Source organism: Polypterus senegalus, chromosome 7 (genome assembly GCF_016835505.1).
Source record: "Polypterus senegalus isolate Bchr_013 chromosome 7, ASM1683550v1, whole genome shotgun sequence".
NCBI lineage: Eukaryota > Metazoa > Chordata > Cladistia > Polypteriformes > Polypteridae > Polypterus > Polypterus senegalus.
The window spans coordinates 65,138,616-65,160,323 of record NC_053160.1 but is presented as its reverse complement, the minus strand read 5'-3'; the positions used below and the strand labels follow the sequence as shown (position 1 = coordinate 65,160,323).

The 21,708-nt window shown below is 37.7% G+C and overlaps 2 protein-coding genes across 3 annotated transcripts in view; one reads left to right on the top strand and one right to left on the bottom strand.

Annotated features, from left to right (window-relative positions):
- Positions 1 to 1,051, bottom strand: part of slc38a9 (solute carrier family 38 member 9) — a 65,907-nt gene extending 64,856 nt beyond the window's left edge. Inside the window, exon 1 of one of the 2 annotated variants that reach the window (XM_039758764.1) lies at positions 831 to 1,051. The gene's annotated coding sequence lies outside the window, so the exon portion shown is untranslated. Of the gene's footprint in view, positions 1 to 25; positions 49 to 830 lie in introns of those variants that run through there. The other variant, XM_039758765.1, reaches the window with a different exon arrangement.
- A 19,700-nt stretch (positions 1,052 to 20,751) lies between these two features.
- The window catches only part of ddx4 (DEAD (Asp-Glu-Ala-Asp) box polypeptide 4), a 73,689-nt gene continuing 72,732 nt past the window's right edge, over positions 20,752 to 21,708 (top strand). The window contains exon 1 of the mRNA XM_039758763.1: positions 20,752 to 20,862. The gene's annotated coding sequence lies outside the window, so the exon portion shown is untranslated. The remainder of the gene's footprint in view (positions 20,863 to 21,708) is intronic.

The following is a 21,708-nucleotide window of genomic DNA, read 5'->3' as shown; positions in this document are numbered from 1 at the left end:
AATAATGAAATCAAACAAAAACAACCTGTTTGCAGAAAGAATAACTTCCTGATTCAGCTAAACGAGTACTTTACAACAGCGCCGAAGGACACAGCGTCTAAACGATTTATCATTAGCCGAAACGAAAGACGACCTCCTTGCAAGACGCAGACATTCACGTGTTTTGGTGGTTTTTGCTCTTTGTAGTGAAGATTCCTCTTTGATCACTAAACAGCCTAGATTATGGCGTTTCGCCAGGACATTATGCAGTGCCGATTTCTTTACAAAAAAAAAAAAAACACGTTAAATCTTACAATGACAACATGCCATCCGCCTATAGTCGTGGATAAAGAGATGACTCATTTCGTGGAAATCTGGCGACATATGTCGCGAGTTTAATGATGGGTTCGCATTGGCTCAGCGATATTGCTATTTTTACAGAACAAGCTGGGCCTATACCGTAAATAACACGTGAAGTGAAAGGAGATTCCGTTCTAGTCTAGGAAAACACTTTTTTGCCTTTAAACATTAAGGTTATACAGTGCGGTTTCCCGCTTATTTCAAATGTACAATGGAATTCACAGTTTGACAGAAGCTAGCAACATGATGATACTTTTGCGATTTGCATTATAGATCGTGAATAAATTCATTTTCCGTGCACAAACGTGACAAAATAATATCTCTGACAGACTGCAGTTCGCTTTAACTGTTAAACATACAACACCTACCGCCCTTTATTTTATTGTAAAAGACACTCCGAATATCTCCTCCCTTTAAAACTAGCTTCTTATAATTTGTAATTACTAAGCACACTGATAAACTTTCACAGCGACAGTGTTATTATCACTTACCTGAAGTAGTAAACCTCCTAAGTAAGAGGAAATCTTCACCCAAACAAGCAGCACCTCAGTCTGAAAACAAGAAGATGCAAATATTTTACGCGTTGGCTTGTGGGAGTTGTAGTGTTTTAAACAAGCTGACGTTATTCCCTCGTTTGGCTTTGCAAAGGTGCCAGTCAAAATTCGGAACTCGTTGATGTTTCACACTCAGCTCGCGAAGGAACAGCGCTTAGCGCATACCTTCCTACGGATGACTGAAAGGTCCAAAATACATCTCGTTAGAAACGTATTTGAGCCCAGTAATAAATGCGTTTGGCACTATCTACTGCGAGCTGTTACAGAGAGCAACGTCTTTGAATGAAGAATCATTATATGACTCTTTATAAGAGTCTATATAGACGAAGAACAATTATTTTAGGACTTCTTTTTTCACGTGTATGACATAAAAAAACCCTATGTTTTAAAGAGCGCTGCTGAAATGACAGGACGATTGCTAGTCGTGACAAACCTCTGTTCAACACGACATCATTTGTCATCTAAAGATAAATGCATCCATCATCCAACTACAGGGTCACGGGGGTCTGCTGGAGCCAATCCCAGCCAACTCAGGTAGGAAACAAACCCCGAGCAGGGCGCCTGCACACCGTAGGGCACGCACACCCACACCCACATACCAAGCACACACTACGGACAATTTAGAATCGCCAATGTACCTAACCTGCATATCTTTGGACTGTGGGAGGAAGTTGGAGTACCCGGAGGAAACCCACGCAGACACGGAGAGAACATGCAAACTCCACGCAAGGAGGACCCAGGAAGCTAACCCACTGCGCCACCGTGCCGCCCCAATAATAAAAATAATAATAATAATAATAATAATGTCTATTTATTTATTTATTGACCTTCTTTAAAAAAAAACATTTCCCCCCTCTGTCTATCTATCTATATTACAAAAACATTTATTTATATAGCACATTTTCATCACAAAAAAAATGTAGCTCAAAGTGCTTTACAAAATGAAGAATAGAAAAATAGAAGACACAATAAAAATAAAATAAGTCAACATTAATTAACATAGAATAAGTAAGGTCCGATGGCCAGGGTGGACAGAAAAAAAAAAAACTCCAGAGCTGGAGAAAAAATAAAATCTGTAGGAATTCCAGACCAAGAGACCGCCCAGTCCCTTCTGGGCAATCTACCTAACATAAATCAAATAATCCTCTTTGTAGTTAGGGTTCTCATGGAAGGACTTGATGATGATGGTCACGTAGACGTCTGGCTTTCAGTCCATCAATGTTGGAGCATCATGATGCTTTGAGTAGGTGGTGGTGGTGCAGGCCCCCACCACAAAGAAACCGGAAAAAAAACAGAAGAGAGAGTTGGGGTCAGTACGGATTTTGGAGCCACCATGAATAATTATTATGATGAATTGAACATACAGAGTATCAGTATTAAGTTAAAGTGAAGTTAGGAGAAAGCCATGTTTTCAGCAGTGTTTTAAAGTGCTCCACTGTATTAGCCTGGCGAATTCCTATTGGCAGGCTATTCCAGATTTTAGGTGCATAACAGCAGAAGGCCACCTCACCACTTCTTTTAAGTTTAGCTTTTGGAATTCTAAGGAGACACTCATTTGAGGATCTAAGGTTACGATTTGGAATATAAGGTGTCAGACATTCCGATATATAAGATGGAGCGAGATTATTTAAGGCTTTATAAACCATAAGCAGAATTTTAAAGTCAATCCTGAATGACACAGGCAACCAGTGTAGTGACATCAAAACTGGAGAAATGTGTTCGGATTTTCTTTTCCTAGTTAGGATTCTAGCAGCTGCATTCTGCACTCGTTGCAAGTGATTTATGTCTTTTTGGGTAGTCCTGAGAGGAGTGCGTTACAGTAATCTAGTCTACTGAAAACAAAAGCGTGAATTAATTTCTCAGCATCTTTCAATGATATAAGAGGTCTAACTTTTGCTATGTTTCTTAAGTGAAAAATACTGTCCTAGTGGTCTGATGAATATGCGATTTAAAATTCAGATTACAGTCAACAGTTACTTCCGTCTTAACTTTTAATCCTAATGCATCAAGTTTATTTCTGATAACCTCATTGAATCCATTATTGCCAATTACTAAAATTTCAGTTTTCTCTTTATTTAGTTTGAGAAAATTACTATTCATCCATTCAGAAATACCAGTAAGACATTGTGTTAGTGAATCGAGAGAGTCGGGTCATCAGGTGCTATTGATAAGTACAGCTGTGTGTCATCAGCATAGCTGTGGTAGCTCACGTTGTAACCTGAGATAATATGACCTAACGGAAGCATATAGATTGAGAAAGCAGCGGACCCAGGATAGAGCCTTGTGGAACACCATATCGGATATCATGTGTCTTTGAGATGTGATTACCACAACTCACAAAAAATTTTCTACCTGCCAGGTAGGATTCAAACCAATTTAAGACACTGCCAGAGAGGCCCACCCATTGACTAAGGCGATTTCTAAGAATATTGTGATCAATGGTGTCAAATGCAGCACTCAGATCTAAGAGGATGAGAACAGATAAATGGCCTCTGTCTGCATTTACCCCAAGTCATTTACTACTTTAACGAGTGCAGTTTCTGTGCTGTGATTTGTTCTGAAACCTGACTGAAATTTATCAAGAATAGCATGTTTATTGAGGTGGTCATTTAACTGCATAATGACTGCCTTCTCTAGAATTTTACTTAAGAAGGGCAGGTTAGAGATGGGTCTAAAATTTTCAAAGCAGAGGGGTCAAGATTATTTTTCTTGAGCAGGGGTTTAACTACAGCAGTCTTAAGACAGTCTGGGAAGACCCCCGTATCTAATGACGAATTTACTATGTCAAGAATATTGTCAATTAGCATGCCTGATACTTCTTTGAAAAACCTTGTTGGTATTGGGTCAAGGACGCAGGTGGAGGGTTTCAGTTGAGAGATTATACTATGTAATTCAGGTAAATCTATCCTGGTGAAAGCATTTAATTTGTTTATAATGGAGTACCGGGGCTTTGGAGGTTCTGCAGTGTTGGGGAGATATACTATGTTATCTCTAATATCATTAATTTTTTGATTGAAAAATACAGCAATGTTCTCACAGGTTTCACTGGAAGTATTCTGGGGGCATTCCTTTGTGTTACCTGGGTTTAACAGACGATCAATTGTAGAAAATAAGACTCTGGGATTACTAGCATTGTTATTTATAATATTAGAGAAATAGCAGCGCCTCTCAAGACGGACAGTGTTATTGTATTCTGTTATTTTAACCTTCAATATCTCATAATGGATAGTTAGTTTAGTTTTCCTCCATTTACGCTCAGCTCTACGACATGTTCTTTTTAAATCAGACACTCTTTGGGTCTTCCATGGAATAACAATGCTAGAAGATTTTTTAACTGTCTTTTCAGGTGCAACTATGTCAACAGCAGCTCTTACTTTAGAATTAAAGTTTTCCACTTTACTATTTACATTATCCTCACTATTATAGTTGGCACTATAAACGGACTGATTGCTTAGAATGTTTGTAAGTTTTAAAGCTGCTGATGAGTCAAAGAAGCGTTTTTTTAACAAAATGCTTCTCATGAGTGTTTTCTATCTTTATTTCTATATGAAATAGTAGTATTAGTTGTATATTAGAATATAATTTCTAATTTTATATAATTTATAAAGCTAGCATGATGATTTAGTGGTTAGTACTGCTGCCTAAGAGCTCTTCTGTTCAAATCCCAGACTGGGGCTGTCAGTGTTGAGTTTCCTTATTTTCCCCATGTCTGTGAGGCTATTCATTTGGCTGCTTCAGTTTTCTTCCCAAACCCAAAAGATATGTATCTCTGGGCATTCAGATAATCCAAACTAGTCCTTTATGAGAGTGCAGGTGTGATCATGAATTTGCCCTGTGATGACTGTTGTTCTCTTGGTTCCTGCACCAACTCCCTGCAATCCTTAATTTAATAACCATGCTCAGTAAATAAAGTAATGGGGTACCTAGCACTAAAATGGGTATTATTTGCGTTGTTCCATTGCTGTACAAAGATTATTAGCCTCATTCTTGGTATTATACATTTATGCTGTTATCTCTCTCAGAAAGGTCCTTTTCTGTAGTTCATGAAGGGTCCTGCTACCAGCCATAGAACTCTTTGGTAACTGAACATATTCAAAACTTTATTGAGCATTATTTGAAGATAGCCAACATAATGAATATGTTGGTAGAGGGCTGCATGCAGTGTTATAAGTAAATATCCATCAAAACTCCTAGTTTGCAGAAAGAAATCTGATCAGAAGAACTGGTCAATGCTTCTGTTGATTTCACTTCCATTTCTTATTTGAGCTGGGGCACAGCAAAGAAATGACTGAAGTGGTCAGATAGACTCCTTTTTGCTTTTCTATTTTTACCATATAGTATTTCATAATGTTATTGCTTATAAATTAATTGGGATATTGATGAAATTGGATTAATCAGTGTACTAAATGCATTTGTGTTAACGAATCTGGAATAATCCTGGAATATTAAAAAAAATGTAATAGCTCCTACAGTGTTAAATTTAAAGATCATGTTTGTAAAGAAGTTTGTGTAGATGAAGAATTAACCATTGAAGTAAGCAGTAATGTAACAGTATTAGTTTTGCTTAGTTTTCTTTTTTTTTATTAGAAATCTTCAAATAAAATGGAAAAAAAAGTCATACATGATTTCTTAATATAGTGGGCAATCTGGAGAAATCTTCCAGATGTTTGAAACTATAAGTAATCTCAAACATCTTCAGAAGATCTCTTTTGGCAAAGGTTGGAGACTTATTGGAAATGCTTAATAATGATGTTATAATACATTAAACAGCGTTGTATTTAGATGTCTTGTATCTGCACAACTTTTTGATCAAAATGTCATCAACTAACTGGGTCAAATGTTTGAAACATTTATTATAACTTCTTAGGTTGTCTGTAGTTGAATGGTGTCTTATGTATTTTTTACAAATGTACTGAACTTTGCAACTACTATTGCTGAATGAAATAACAATGTGACAGATGATTCCAAGCTTTTGTCAGATAGTGTAAATACAATGCCATCCAATCATTAATTTTGCTTTTGATTTAGGACTTAACTTATTCTTTGTAAAAGTAAAACAAATGAAAATGCAGTGAATACGATTATTGGGACCCCTTTAGAAGTTAGAAGGCATACTTGGATTGTAGCAATATATGAAGCAGATGTTTTCAATCTTATTATCGGCCTCTCAGCCTGTTGGAATGGAGCAAAATCCTCACTTAGATTTGTTGTGTCATTCGGTGTTTCACACTTAATATGGGCAAGAAAAAAAAAGCAGAGCATTGTTTGAGGAGAGAAGAAGATAATAGCCAAGCTTGGTCAAGGTAAAGGGAACAGTAACATCACCAAAAAACTTAATGTTACCATGAGCACAGTAGCTAATATCACCAAAACATTTAACATTTAAGGGGACCGTAGAAAAACTCCCTGGACATGTTCACAAGTGGAAACTGTCCCTAAATTAAACAGAAGTGTACTTGGAATGGTGGAGAAAGAATCAAGGAAACATCCAGACAGAGTCAAACTGACCTCCATAATCAAGCTACAACAGTTTCAAGCTAAACCGTCCATTGCTATATAAATGAAAGTGGGCTCCATGGTAGAAGACCAGAATTTTATGGCAAACCACAGCAGCTCAATGTTCACAGAAGACAAAATTATGCTTATACAAAAACACCACCACTACTGTAAAACATGGAGGAGACTCATTAATGTTATAGGGCTGCTGTTCTGCCTCTGGCACCAGGTGCCTTGAATCTGTTCTGGGCACAATAAAATCAGAAGATTATCAAGACATTCTGGAGTGAATCATATTGTCCATTGTCAGAAAGCTCTGTCGCATTTGCAGATCATGGGTCCTCCAGGAGGATAATGACCTAAAACATAAATTTAAGCACACCTAAGAATTGTTGGGATTTTTAAGTGCACTGCTATCAGTCCTGATCTGAATCCAACTGAACATGTATGGAAAGAGCTGAAATTTGCAATTGTTATGATTTGCTAATTAAAAATTTATTGTTACAATACCTGCAGGGCATCGTTCAAGCAATAAGTGTTTTTTAGGGGTTTAAGAACAATGGATTCTGAATATTTTTTTTTCCTTAATACTATTGACAAAGTTTAAAATATGCAGCATTTGCATTTTATTTCAGTGCTTTTTTGTTTTTTTCAGATGCTGTTATTTTGCGTATCCAGTTCCTATGATGCATCCTTTGGTTGCTGGGTGATGTGTTTTGAGGTTTTGACTTTGTGACTTTGACCTTGCAAATTCAAGTGTTTAAAGGTCTGCTCTTGCATGTATATTTTATTATAGCTTGCCAGGTAAACCTCATGCTCAAAATCTTTCTAAGACTTTTGTTTTTGACTTCCCAGTTTTTGATCTATTGCTCTTGTTTGTGACTTATGATTCTGATTTTGATTTCATTTCGAGAAGTTTGTCTTTCAGTTTTGACCTTAGCTTGCTTTTCAACTATGCATTTCTTCTGTTTTTTTGCATAAAAATATCACTGACTCCCTGTGGAGCAATTGGTAGAAGAAACCCATCAATCTTCAAGAAGTGGAGCTGTTTTCTCAAGAAGAGTGGGCCAATTTACCATTTCAGAGGTGCAGAATTCTCATTCAGAGCTACAGAAAGTGCTTGATTGCAGTTGTTGCCTCAAAAGTGTGTGCTACAAAATATTAGATCAGTGGTCCCACTCATTTTTCCCATTTCCTAATTTTCATTTATTTTAGTTTTTAAAATAATATGTAAAGTTTTAAATCAAAAGTAAAGTGTCTGCTGTATGGAATATATAATGAAGAATGATGGATTGCCAATTATTTTTGGCAGTTTGAGCTTATTTCATGAAAAAATTGGATTATTTTTTAAATAGTGGAATGGTACTGATACGCTGTGTGTGACTCTGTATAAAATTACATTTTTAATGATTAGATAAGAAAATATCAGGATTCAAAAACTAAATATGGTAATGGTACTGGCAAGTTGCATCAGCATGAGGATAGAATCAACAATGAGTCTCTAACAATATGAATTTTCCATCATTCAAATGACTAGCCTTAGAGCCAGGTCAAAGGGAGCCTATAAAAAAAGAACACCTGCCTCAATCCTATGAATTACAACTTGTGTAATAACAGCAAGCTGTTCTAAATACATGGAGCTACTTAAAAGAGTTATATAAAAGCATGAACCAACTGGATCAGCACTGGTAAGTACTGGCACAGCATTTCATTGGTCTGTCGGGGGTAGTATAAATACAAGATCTGCAGTCTAAGTCAGCAAAGCAGTGAGTACTGCAGAGACCCAGAATGGACTTATGGTGATTTATTAGGAGTTGTTGGAAGGTATCAAAGTCAGAGCTATGGAATACTAGTTGCATTATCAGCTCAGGAGGGAAGACAGCTAAGAGACTTCTAACTCTGTGGCTCTGTCACTTCTTCTTCAACTGTTGAGGTCCATTGCTTTGAGCATACAGTTTCTGATAGAGTTTCAGAAAGTATTGACTTGGATTGGCTAATGGAGCTGGGGAAAGTGTGAGAGGTTAATGAGACAAAGGATTACTGGTTCAATAGAAAAGCCAGTTAGGAGAAGTCTAAAAACTCAGATCCGGACCTGGAAAACTGATTGAAGTGCAAGTTCAGGAATTAAGACATCCAACAGACTGGTACATCTGCATCTCCAGAAAAGGAGATTTGCCTGCTTACATGTAGTTGACAGATCACTGCACAGAAGTGCAGCATTTAACACCTTTGCTGCAACATGTCACAGTGCAGCACTCAGTATCCCTACTGCATTATCTGAAAGCATAGCAGTCAACATCCCTTCTGCGCCACCTCACAGCACAGAGACCAATTCAGTATCCCTGCTGTGGAAGTCTACTGTTGCAAGAACCTGGAGCTGGCTGCTGGAAACATTGGCTTTGATTGGAAGGCCTTATAACTGAGTTGATGCATCAGCCTTGAGCATGGCATCAATGTTGAGTCTCCAACAGTATAAGTTGGAATTCCATCATTCAAATGAGCAGCTTCAGAGCCATCTTCAAGAGAGGCTATAAAAACGGCAATCCTGCAACAGTTACATCAATTCCAACAAGTGTGGCAATAGCGGGCCATCTTTCTAAGCAGAAACAGGTACCTAAAAGAATGATGCAAAGAGCAATAATTCATTAGGTTGGCTCAGCACAGTGCTACAGTAGTATTCTTCCTCTACATATAATAACCGATGAATCTTTAATAAATATGTTTTCATGAACACGTTTTTAATATAATTTTATATGTGAATGAATCGCTTTGCCTTTAACATGATTAATCTTGTTTCTACATCTCTCTATGCTGTTCTACATGAACACATACAAAGCTCTGCTGGTTTTAACAGTCATTTTCAGAGTTCCGTTGCCCTCAATATCTTAGTGGTATTGGAGCAGAACGATTTATGACTGGATGCCCTTCCTGATGCAGTCTTCTTTTAATAGCCTTTTATGACATGCAAAAGGGTCAAAGACCTTATTCTAATCCCAGGTCACAGTGGTAAATATGATTCACATTGTCTTGAAATAATAAAGGTATTAATTTTTTCTCTGTCATTAATGAAAATATACAGTTGTAAAGTCTAACAATTTAATGAACATACTGTATGATAAACAAGAACCTATCTGACCGTTTTACTTGGTAAGTCTGTCCTGTAACTCCATATTAATCAGATACTACACATATCTCTCTTTTAGCTCCATACATATTGGTATGAATTATTCACGTTGCATCTTGCATTATGCCTCAAAATATGTATTCATGTAGAGCGAGCTCTGTGTAAATGCATTATATACAGTAGTGGTAAAACATTTTGGCAGTGACACAAATGTTGTGTTTTGCAAACTTTGCTGCTTCAGCATTTTCAGATTATTTTTTTCATGTTTCTATGGCATACTGAAACATTCTATTCAAAGGCTTTTATTAGCAAATACATCACATTTATGTAAAGAGTCAATATTTACATTTTCTACTTCATTTTTAGTAGTGTGCATTCAGCAGGTTGTTTTTTGCATAAATCATTTGTATTTCAGTATTATTGTTTTCACAATTTAATGTAATATACCTAGGCTGTAGTATTTAGTCTGATTATTTTTATTGGTGGTTTTGCATAAAAGGTTATGTAATGCTCATTCACTGATTGGAAATGTAAGTGACTGTGCTTTGATATCAATTCTAGGCTTATTATATCAACGTCTAATAACTTTTACATTGCCCTTTTATTAGATTATTGCATGCTCCTTATTAACAGGCAGATGTCTGCTTTCCAGATTAATTAAAAACATGGTTTCTATAAAGATGGCAGTGGTAATGTACAGATTCAAATAAATATGTTATGTAAATGTGAATGTTATACTTAATTTCAAATATTTCCCGGCGGCATTCACCTTGGTAGCTGCAAGTTGCCCAATGTATCAAACGTTGCCTGACACTTCACAACCAGCTCCCAGAAAACACACTAGAAACTCCACAGCCAGCAAACTGAAACCCTATAGGTGAAGTTAGAATCAAAATAGAGTTTTTGTCTCAGATAGGGACCTTTCTTTTAAGATGAGGTACGGGCAGGTTCAAATTAAGCCAGTTTTTACAACAACAATTAACTAGTCATAGTTGCCTGACAGGGGCAACTGTATGTTTCTGTCTCCCTGAATAAAAAGAGCACATATGTGAAGGTGAAGATTTTGCAGACACCATGGCAAGGGAAATTCATCGAAAACAAAGTTTTTACTCTGAACATAATTTATCAAGAGGTATTTGATTAATCCTGAAACTAAAAGCAAGCGGTGGCTTAGACAAATGTATCACTAGCACCATCAAAATAGGAGGCACATGGGGTAGCACACAGATGGAAGTCCACATAACATCCTCAAACCCATTTAATCCATTTCTGGGCTGTTGGGGTGGTCAAAACCAGTCCTGATAGCATTACATGCAATGCCTAAATCAGCCTTGGACAGAGCACTAGTTCATCACTGAGTCCATTCCTGCACATACCTGTACAAACACACACAGGAGACAATTTGCAAACCCAATTAGCCTGACCTTCACATCTTTATGAATGATAGAGCAAAACCTGAAAAAAATTAAAGGCAATCCTCTATCAATATGTAACCTGCCCAACAAGAAACAATAAAACTCTTGATCTTTGCTATGGGACAATTAAGGGAGCATTAAAATTGATAGCCAAACCATCACAATGCTCTTCTGATAACAGTTGGGTTTACCTTCTCCCCTTTTATAAGACAGCTTTAAAATGAGAAGTACTCAAAAAGACAGTTAAGGTCTGGAATGAAGATACTATTCATTGACTACAAAGACAGTTTTAATGTACAGACTGGAATCTGTTTAAGGAAACAAATACAGATTTTAAAAATTTAATCAGTAGCTGTATTATATTTTATGAAGATGTGTTCATCCTAAATGAAATAAAGTCCATCCTAACAACAAAATCTAAATCAACAAATCCATATTGTCATCATTATTGTGAGATTTTTGAGATTCCGACAACCTCCCAGATATCCCCCTAACTGCGCTGTGCACCAAAACTCTGTTAAAGCAGACTGGGATTTGCTGTCTGCCACTGGTACAACTGCAAATTCAAATTCTCCCTGTGTGACACATTTGTTGCCTGATAGGTGATGCAAGGAATATTTAAAACCAGTCACTGCTCCCATTTGGATAAATGCTTTGGGAATATCCTGGGCTTCACAACAATAAAGCTGATTTTTTCAGATACCTGGACTCACCTCCTTCTCTCTTGTGCAAGTCTGTGACATACACATCACAAGTGGTACCAGAAGTGGCGTCTTGCACAGATGGATCCCCATCAGGCACAAAAATGTTCCTTTTCCACACGAGCCAGATGAGGCCCCTGCAGGTGCTCCTGCCCTTATCCGTCCCAAAGATGTACTTGATGACTCCTTCGGATGACCCTAAATGTTTTCCTTGTTCTTTTTTGAACATATGGCCATGTTAGTGCGCTGGGACAGAAGAGGTTGGCTGGCTATCTTGGCCCCTTTTTTGACCGGGGAGGCCATACAGGTCATGCATTTTGTGTATTACAATACATCTGTATTTGTTACTCACTTGACCATTATCTGTTTTCCTGATATGCTTGAATAGATTCCTGACATTTATCAACCATTTATGCTATTTATTTAAGATGAATGCTATACTTTAATATGGAAAGCATATAAAAACACTTAATCCTGATGGCTCTGTGACCCCTAAGTCTAATTTTTCTTCCACACAAGGCAATGATAATATTAATCATCCTATCTCAGTTACATCTTAATAGGACACCAGCAGAAAGGGCAGCCTCACCTGTCTTTTCCTTTCTCTTTATAATAGTGGCTCGAAGCTTATGCTTCAGATTTATTTAAGCTGTCTGAAACCCTCTGAAACCAAATAGTCCAACAATTTTTCACTTTATTTTTGACAAGAGATATCCAATAACAGTCTTTAGTAAGAAATATGAGCTTTGTATTTGAAGAAATTATTTAAAACCAAGATTTAAACATTATAATGGCCACTATAACTTCGCTTGCTACACATCACCCAAGCCATCCTGCCAGAAACAGGATGCCTTTGCAATCATGCTGGACAGACTCAGTGTCAGAATGAGGCAGCCTTGTGGAATACAGCATGAAGATGATTGCATATTCCATCCTTCTATACTTTCTGAATCTTCTAACATTGTTTTGCTCTTGGCAAGGTAAACCAGTGATTGCAAACTACAATAATAATTCTTTACATTTACAAAGTGCTTTTCTCACTACTCAGACTGCTTTACATTGTGAGTGGGGAGCCACTTCAACCACCACTAATGTGCAGCATCCACCTGGAAGATGCAATGGCAGCCATTTTGGCGCCAGCATGCTCACCACACATTAGCTGTTAGGTGGTTAAGGGGTGAGAGAGACAGTCAATTAGAGGCAGGGGATGATTGGGGGGGCAGAATGACCAGGCCATTGTGGGTAATTTAGCCAGGACATCGTGATACACCTTACTCTGAAGGATGCCCTGAGATCTTTAATTGCCATAGAGGGTCAGGACCTTGATTTTTACAGTACCATTTTTATGGCCCAATGTCCCTGTCACTGCACTGGGGCATTGGGATCCACACTCAAACCTCAGTTTAAGCACCCCCTGCTGGCTCCTGAAAACACTACCTCAAAGAAATGTCCAAAAAGTGAAAAGTGCAATGCTTGGTGAAGAATAAATGCTGGTCTGCTAAGAATATGGAACTTCCTAGATTAATATTGTATATTTAGGTGACTCCTTCATCCAAGGTACAGTATCTTACACGGTTTGGTTACATTGTTACTGCCTGTTGATTTTGTTTTTGCAGGTAAAACATGGATTAAGTAACTTAAGGATCACACAGTAAAGCAGAGACGGCTATTGAATCTGCAACCTTGTGGGTGAAGGTCCAGCACTGAAACCATAACATTACACAACACCAACTTTTTAAGTTCATATAAGGTTTAGACATCTATCAGCTACTTGTACATGATCAATTTGCAATTATGGGGCCCTTGCACTGGCTTAGACTTTGTCTTATTTATTATTATTCCACTGCTGTTGTGTGTTTTGATGTTTTACTTATGTTAGCTTTATCAAATTATATTCCATGTGCCTGGAAAAGTTTGTGGCAATTAAATAGGTTATTAGTGATTCAGGACTTGGACATGTAGCACTTCTGCTATCACCTCATTATACAAGAAAAGGCTCAACAGTATTTGTTTATCCTCTGTTGACTCTGTCAAATCTCAAAACCCATGCTGCTATATTGTATCTTAAATTCCGCAGAGACCCATTTTAGGATATCATGAAATATATTTAAGATATGCAAAAATAAATTTGCAGAAATGTTTAAACCCTGTTTTCCCTTTGTCATGCTGGGGTTTTAAATGTTGCTTGGTATGGGTAAAAAATAATTTAAACAATTTTAGCACAAGACTACAACATAGCAAAATATGAAAAAAGTGAAGGGGTCTCAATATTCTCTGAATCCACTGTATAAATATGGACCATGTCTGATTTTTTTGGCAGATGCTTTCAGGTGCTAAAATAACATTAACATTTTTTTCTGAAGCATAATCTTTCAGGGCAGTCAAAACCTTTACCATTTCAGGCATTTCGTAGCAGGGAGCTTTAACACAGTCAACCCAACACTGCCATCTGTCTTTCATTATAGGATTCTTGACATATATAGTAAGAATAGTTCAGCCCTATACAGTAGTGTGGAGTTAAACAGGTTAGAAAGCTATTGCAACAACCCAAAAACACTGATGGGTGTCAAAGATGACTACATCACTGATAACAAGGTTGAGCATATGGCTTGTTGTTAAGTTCCAGGCCTCTCTTTTGGACACCTTGCTTGCTGCCTAGCATGTTACTTTCCTTGTCATATGATTAGCCATGGCAATTGTACAAGATCCAAACCTAGTGTTTGAAGGTGATCTAAAAATTCCCTTTACCTTTTATATGGTTTACCTGTGGAGTCAGTAACATTAAAAAAATGTAAACTGCTCATAAATGAAGACAACTTTTGAGGTCAAAGAATCTACAACTCATACCACCACCTTGAGCAGCTCCTAGTGACTCACATCTGCTATGGTTAAGTCAGAGTTCCTCCCTTGACTTATGTTTAAATGTGTTTTTTCTGTGTTTTGTGCTTGTTTTTGATTAATTTATTATAATTATTGATGTAAATTATATGTATTTTTATTATTTCTCTAACTATGTATAATAGTTCAGTTTTCTTTATTATGTAGATTCTATGTACTTAGATTTAGTCTCTGATATTCCCTGTGTTTTGTTAGTGGTTCCCCAAGAGGTAAGACCACCTCTCCATCACGGTTGAGGAATTGCTCCCAGCCATATAAAGACTGATTGGAAATGCAGTCATTCGTTGTTGATTGCGGTTGTTGATTTAGTGAGTTGTTGTTTTGTTTATCGCTTCTTTGTATTTATTCCTTTTTGTGATTTAAGTTGCTGTTTTTATGATTAAGATTTCTTGTTTTTCTAATGGGGCTTTGCAGAGGATTGCCTTTTTGCCTTCTTTTTTGTGTGTTAATCATTTTTTCTTATAGTTTCTGCTACATTAAATCTTCGATTTTATAAAGATTTGTTGTGGTCTTGTTTTACCCCCAGCCTGTATTTTTATGGTTCTTCCCCTGAAGAGACATACTTTATGCTTTTAATACTCTCTACAATTTGTTTTGTCTTGGTAGAGTTCTATATAACTCTACTTTTGCCTTTTGTATTCTTTAATGTGTAGCCTTTGTCAGAATGCCTCAAATCCTTTAGACCTACCACTGTTTATAAGGTATTGTATTTTATAACTTCTCCCCACCTTCCCTTCTTCATATATAACCTCAGGCAATTACACAGAGTAAAAGACAAGCAGGAGGTAAGTTACAGCTTTAAATAATGTATTATTGATAATATTCGTAAACAAATAACAATAAGATAAGTACACATGAATACTGGCAACCATACAACCTGATAAATGCTGATGTGTAGTTTCAGGCAGAACATAGACTTGTTACCTACTTAAAATGTCTCTAGTTAAGTCATCATTTCTAGTCAGCTTTCTTCAGAACAGGCTGCACGCCTGTCTCAATATGGCTGCTGAGTTGTGCTTCTCAGTGTGGTCTTCTTTTCACTCCATGGTGTGTGAGATGCTCCTTCATCATGATGGTATAAGAGAGAGATAGGGAGGGGTAAAGCAACCAAATTTATACATTCTCTGTTCAAACTCTTATGCCAATAGGGTGTCGTGTACAAAATAGGTTCTGATTCAAATCAATCCCAAACAGCCAACTTTAGATCAATAGAATTCTAGTGTAACACAATGGGTTTCACACCTGCCCCCAATACTATTTGGTAAGGTGAAGCTTGCCAGCTAGGTAGTTTGGCCTTCCAGTGGGGGATTGTTTGAGAGAGAATGTCCTGTAGATAATCACTTGCCAAACTGGTTTTAGGCTCTTCCCTTGACCCTGTAATAAAATTCACAATCCTGACTCAGTCCTTAATGGGGGGGGGGGTGGGGTGGCGGATTAGTTAAACATCAAACCACTGCTGTTCTTTTCAGTGGTATAACACTAATATTACATTGCTTTGTCTAAATTACAAATGACTACATACAAAATATTTATCAGCTTTCACACCACAACACTACTCCATTTTGATTTTAAACGTCTGACCTCCATTCTGAGGCCTGGAGAGGCTTATAGTCTCCCATTTGCCTAAGTTAGGCTTGCCTTGGGGTGAGACATGTTTTGAGGGCTATTTCCAAAGATCTCAACCTTGGCTTTTTGCAGAGCCAGAGAATTCATAACAATATTTTGAATACAGTCTGTTATTGCTAAATAGTATTTAGCTTTCCTTATGATTTTTACAATGGCATCAAGTGTACCCTTGGCCATAAGGAAAACTAGTTGATTTTCATTATGCTTGTTGAGATAGGTATCATTTAACTTTTTTAACTGAATTCGCCTCATATGTTCTCACAATCAAATTGAGAAATTCATTCAACCTGCCTTAGACAATTCCCATTTCCAGACTTAGACAATTTGCCTGAGTGACATAAATCATATTTTGCGTTTGGACAAATTGTTAACCATTGCAATTAATTTTTGCAAAACTTTTTTAAAGTGGTTGACTTCAATGGCTACAATGTCTTGGTTCACTTTATCTATAGCTGTTTGTTTCCAGTCTCTCCTACAGGTTGTGCCAGCTCTCCATGTTTCCAATATGTTCGGCAGACCTTTCATGCTGATTTAAGTGGGCTGATGCATTTCTCAGATTATATAGCCATCTGCATTTACTGTAACTAAGTACTCTCACCTCTCACAGACTGCACAATCACTTTTTTTTCAACTGCATACTAGGCATGATCTTCTTATATTTTTCCAGTTTTCATCTCCATATACTAGTGACACCTTATAAATCTACACTTCTCATTAATTTTTGATGTAAACTGGTCCACTCCTCACTATTGAGCAATGTTCTTTATTAGACACCTGGTTTGGTCATCTTGTAATGCAGTGGTCTCAAACTCCAGTCCTGGAGGGCCACAGTGGCTGCAGGTTTTCATTCTAACCCTTTTCTTAATTAGTGACCTGTTTTTGCTACAATTTAACTCCTTTTCTTTTCATTTTATTTGACTTATCTTTAAGATTTCCATCCATCCATTATCCAACCCACTATATCCCAACCACAGAGTCACGGGGTTCTGCTGGAGCCAATCCCAGCCAACACAGAGTGCAAGGCAGGAAACAAACCCTGGGCAGGGCGCCAGCCCACCGCAGGGCATGCACACACACCCACACACCAAGCACACACTAGGGGCAATTTAGAATCACAAATGCACCAAACCTGCATGTCTTTAGACTGTGGGAGGAAACCAGAGCACCTGGAGGAAACCCACTCAGACACGGGGAGAACATGCAAACTCCACACAGGGAGGACCCGGGAAACGAACCCGGGTCTCCTAACTGCGAGGCACAGCGCTACCCACTGCACCACAGTGCCACCCATCTTTAAGATTCCTCTGAATTGCTTTGTTTATTTCCTTAAATGGCACCAAAACAGAAATGAAATGTGAAGTGAGTGAACCAACAGAAGACCAACTAAGTCAGGGCCTCAAACGTCAACCAATTTCACTCTAGTCAGTTTCTTAATTAGGTTGTTAATTAAACCCATTCTTTAATTCCATGGTTTGTTGCTGCTCTCATTGTGCAATAGCAGGCATTTCCAAAATTGTTGATTTTCTGTTTTCTAAGAGCACTGTTAAACTGTGTTGGAGACCTGAGCAGGTCAACAGATATTGTATGATCGATGCAGTTTGCTAATCATGTTTTGGCTCATTTTGTATCTCATTTGGCTGCTAATTAAGGAAAAAGAAACAATTGAGGGGTCTGAGTCTTCAAGAGCAGAGCAAATCAATTAAAATGACTTCAAAAGAAGTTAATTAGCAGCACAAACAGGTCACTAATTAAGAAAATGGTTAGAATGAAAACCTGCAGCCCTCCAGGACTGCAGTTTGAGGCTACTGTTTTAGTGTAATAGTATCTTGTTAGACAGGGATTATGCCATTTACACATGCTAGTTGTCATTTCTCAGCACCAAAGTCACTATCATTATGCAAATTTTAAGAGGTATTGCTGTCATCATTAGCCTCAAAATTGTAAGATGTGGCATGTACTTGAGACTCTTGTGGCAGGACATTATCCAGTTGGTTTTTATTTTCTTTGGCTGTGGTGTTTATTGTAACATGACTAATAACCACTAAAAAAGCTGGCATCAGCAGCCTTTTCTTTCAAGAAAAGGAAGTTACCTTGGCAACAAACATTTTGCTTTCTTCCTTTTTTTTTGTTTGCTCCACATAGGTAACTTTCTTTCATTTTCTATTCAGTAGATCATGTTTTGTACTATATCCTAGTCCTGAAATGTATTCCTTATGCTAAAGAATTCAACACCTTCACTGTGTTGCATTTCCACATGCACATTGACACAATTCCAATGAAAATATAAGCTAAAGCTAAAATTTAGTATGCTTCCACTGTAAGTTAAACCTGAATTAATTCAAACATAAATACATTTTTTTCTATGAGGCCCTAGGCTGCTTGGGGCTCTGAGTGCCTTATTTCCCTGATCTTTAAGTCCTCTCCTGCATAGTCCTACCTTGCATATTTATTTCAGTGCTGTCACTGCCAGTACCATCCACTTCTGCAAGGAGACTTAGTACTACTGACTTTGTTGCTGTGTACAGCTTACCAGAGATGTGACTGAATGGGCACTGTGGCAGAATCCAAGCAGGTCTGACCTCATCTTACTGCTACCTACAAGCCTGTTATTGACAGTACCAGCTTTCTGTAATCCAAGCCAGATGCTTTTATGTGTGATTGGAGGAAGTTTTTGTTTGTTTTTATCATGTTTGTTTTACAGGAGGATATATAGTCATGGAGGATTTAAATTATCCAAATATTAACATGATGTACAACAGCAAGAGTTTTTGGTCATATTTAGAGACTTTTTTATCACATATTAAATATTGTCAAGGAGGGCAACCTGATTACTGGTAGATTTAGTATTTTGCAATAACCAGGACCGAAATCAGGGCTTTGAAGTGATTGAACCATTGTGGTTAAGTGACCATAATACAATAAAATTCACAGTGTTTTGGCAGAGAGGCTGGCCACTGGGTATGTGACACTGTACCATTTTGAGGTTGGTGGCATAGATATAGACGGGTGGGACAGTGTCCTGTGACAGTCACACGTAACAGTGAAGTGCATGCACTTAATACTCAAACTCGTTGCTCCGCTCCCCCAAAATTTGAAGCTAGCACTCACCCTTACAGATTAAAAAAAAGAGCAAAAACTTTTCTAAAGGATAAATAATATTTTAATAATAATAATAAATTCTAATAAATTATTGGAAAATGTTCGGCATGGTCACTTACTAGCAACAATAAAGAAATTATTAGGGTACAAATTATAACTTAATTAACTCCTATACAGACCTAACATACAACACATGCATTGCCTACCATTCATCAATGAAAACATCGGTTCGTCTTCTGTAAAGGCAAGCAATCCAGAAAATGTACAAATTGTCAATGACGGCGGACAAGTACAGTACACTCAATGCTCTAATCCCTCTCTGTTTTTCTGTGATTTTATTTGTGTTCGATTTAATTGCAAAGAGTACCTGTTGTGGTGTAGTATCATTTGAAATTAGTAGAAAAAAAGTTAATTTTTTGTAACGGAAACTATATTGGCTTTGCAATGAGCGTCCTGTGTCATGAGGAGGTCCATTGCTGGACCTTAGATCAGTGTCCCGTGGGGTGTGTGATGACACATCAGTAACCTGTAATCCAAGGATACTGGCAATCTTTTGGCCTGTGGAAGAGAGACAGCGCCCGTGAAAACACTAACTGTACTGTACTGTGTCCTAAGCACTTTCTACAAAAGCATTTAGCGTAAAGAACCCTGGCGTTGAAAGACAGATTTTCACAAATTCCATCAAGCTTGCAAAATCCTCATTAAATAATCAATAAAAAATAAAGTGACATCCTCTGCAGTACGATTACTTCAAATTGTCAAATATTCTATCACAACAAGTAGCAGCGTATTCATTGCAGTACGATGCCACAGATTGCGATCATTGGACAATTTGGCTACTACTGGTCTTAAAATGGAGCTGAACTCCTGTCAGTACGCCACTTCAAGTTTGTTATCAGCCATCGCATCACACACTAATTCAGTATCTACAGTATGTTGAATTTTAAAAATAGGCTTCCGGTTGTTGGTTTCAGGCTTACGCTCTGGGCAGAGGATAATAAACCAGTGAAACGGGTACGAACATGTATGGAGGAAACCTGACAACAGTCACAGGACACTAAATCAACTAGGTTGTTAAAAACAACTGAGTAATTTCACTCCAGGAGCAAGGGCTTGTGAGACATACGAGCTAGGTCGAGTATTAATTATACAGCTTGTAGTTTTGTAGGTCAACTGCAAGTCGGCCGTATTTACATACTCTTTTCTAACCATTACATTTGTAATGGAAAGACTAATCGATCACAAGTTACAAGAGTTACGTTACCAAATACAAACCAACTATCAAAATCAGTAATAATAATTTGAAACGACAGAATCATTACGTACTTAATTTTAATTTTCCCCGCCACATGCTTAGCGTAGTCTCTTGCAGTTTTTGATTCCACCGCAAATGACAAGGGGAAGTTCGCCAACATCGCAACCAAAACAGAAAGAGTCCCTTTCGTTTTCTTCTCTGACCAAAAACACCTGTCACGCTGTGTGTTTGGCCATTTCCTCCATCGCTGCCGCCGCGCATGCCTCGGCTCCCCACCTTGGCCCGCCCACAGAGCCTTTATATTCGTAGCTGCAAAGCGTTTTTCTGGTCTCTCTTACCTGCCAAAGGAAACTGGGTAAGTTACGCTGTGTTCGGAATTTTTGGACACGTTAACAGTGTTGCTTTTATTCTCGAATGTATGCTTCGAAGAAATCATGCAGACCGTGTACCATGGAAGACTCTAAATCGTCATTACGCCGGCGTATTGAGCACATTTGCGATGTACTTAACCTGTGTTTAAACACATTACTAAACAGTCATTTCTTTGACACAAAATGTCTTGGCGGTACGTTTATAACAGGCTTAATAGTTGTAATTGTCTTCATATCCCGCAACAATGGAACTCCTATTTGGAGACAAAATAAAAAAGTTGTCATCCAAGATAATGAAGGGACGTTTGCAAAACATTTTTTATACTTGTATCAAATCTACATTAGTACCGCCGTAGTCCTTGAGCGTGCGATGTCGCACTTTGGTTGGGAAAGAACTCGCAGGCACGGTTTTTTTTTCTTTTTACGCACAGTCGACAAACAGCGTCTATTTAATACCTTCCACCACTACTCGCATAAATGCTTATCGAACAATAATGGGTATTAGATTAAAGATGTGTTTTTGTTAAAATTAATTTTGCTCATCGTTGTATTCCATGGGATGGTTTATGATTTACGTAGCTCAAGACTAGTAAAATAGGAGGGAAGTTAAACCGCTAGGCAGTTGTTTGAGTAGGGGTGCAGCTTGTGTGCATCCAGTCACGGCCCAAACTTTTAAGAAGGCAGAACGTACTCGGACACGCGTAAGGTAAATTCAGAGTCGGGTGTTTTTAGTTTTCCAAAATTAATTTTTGCTGCTGGCGCAGAAAATTAGACGTGGTTTTTAAGTACAGAGATATATTCTTCAAAAAGGAAATGAACGTTAAAATTAT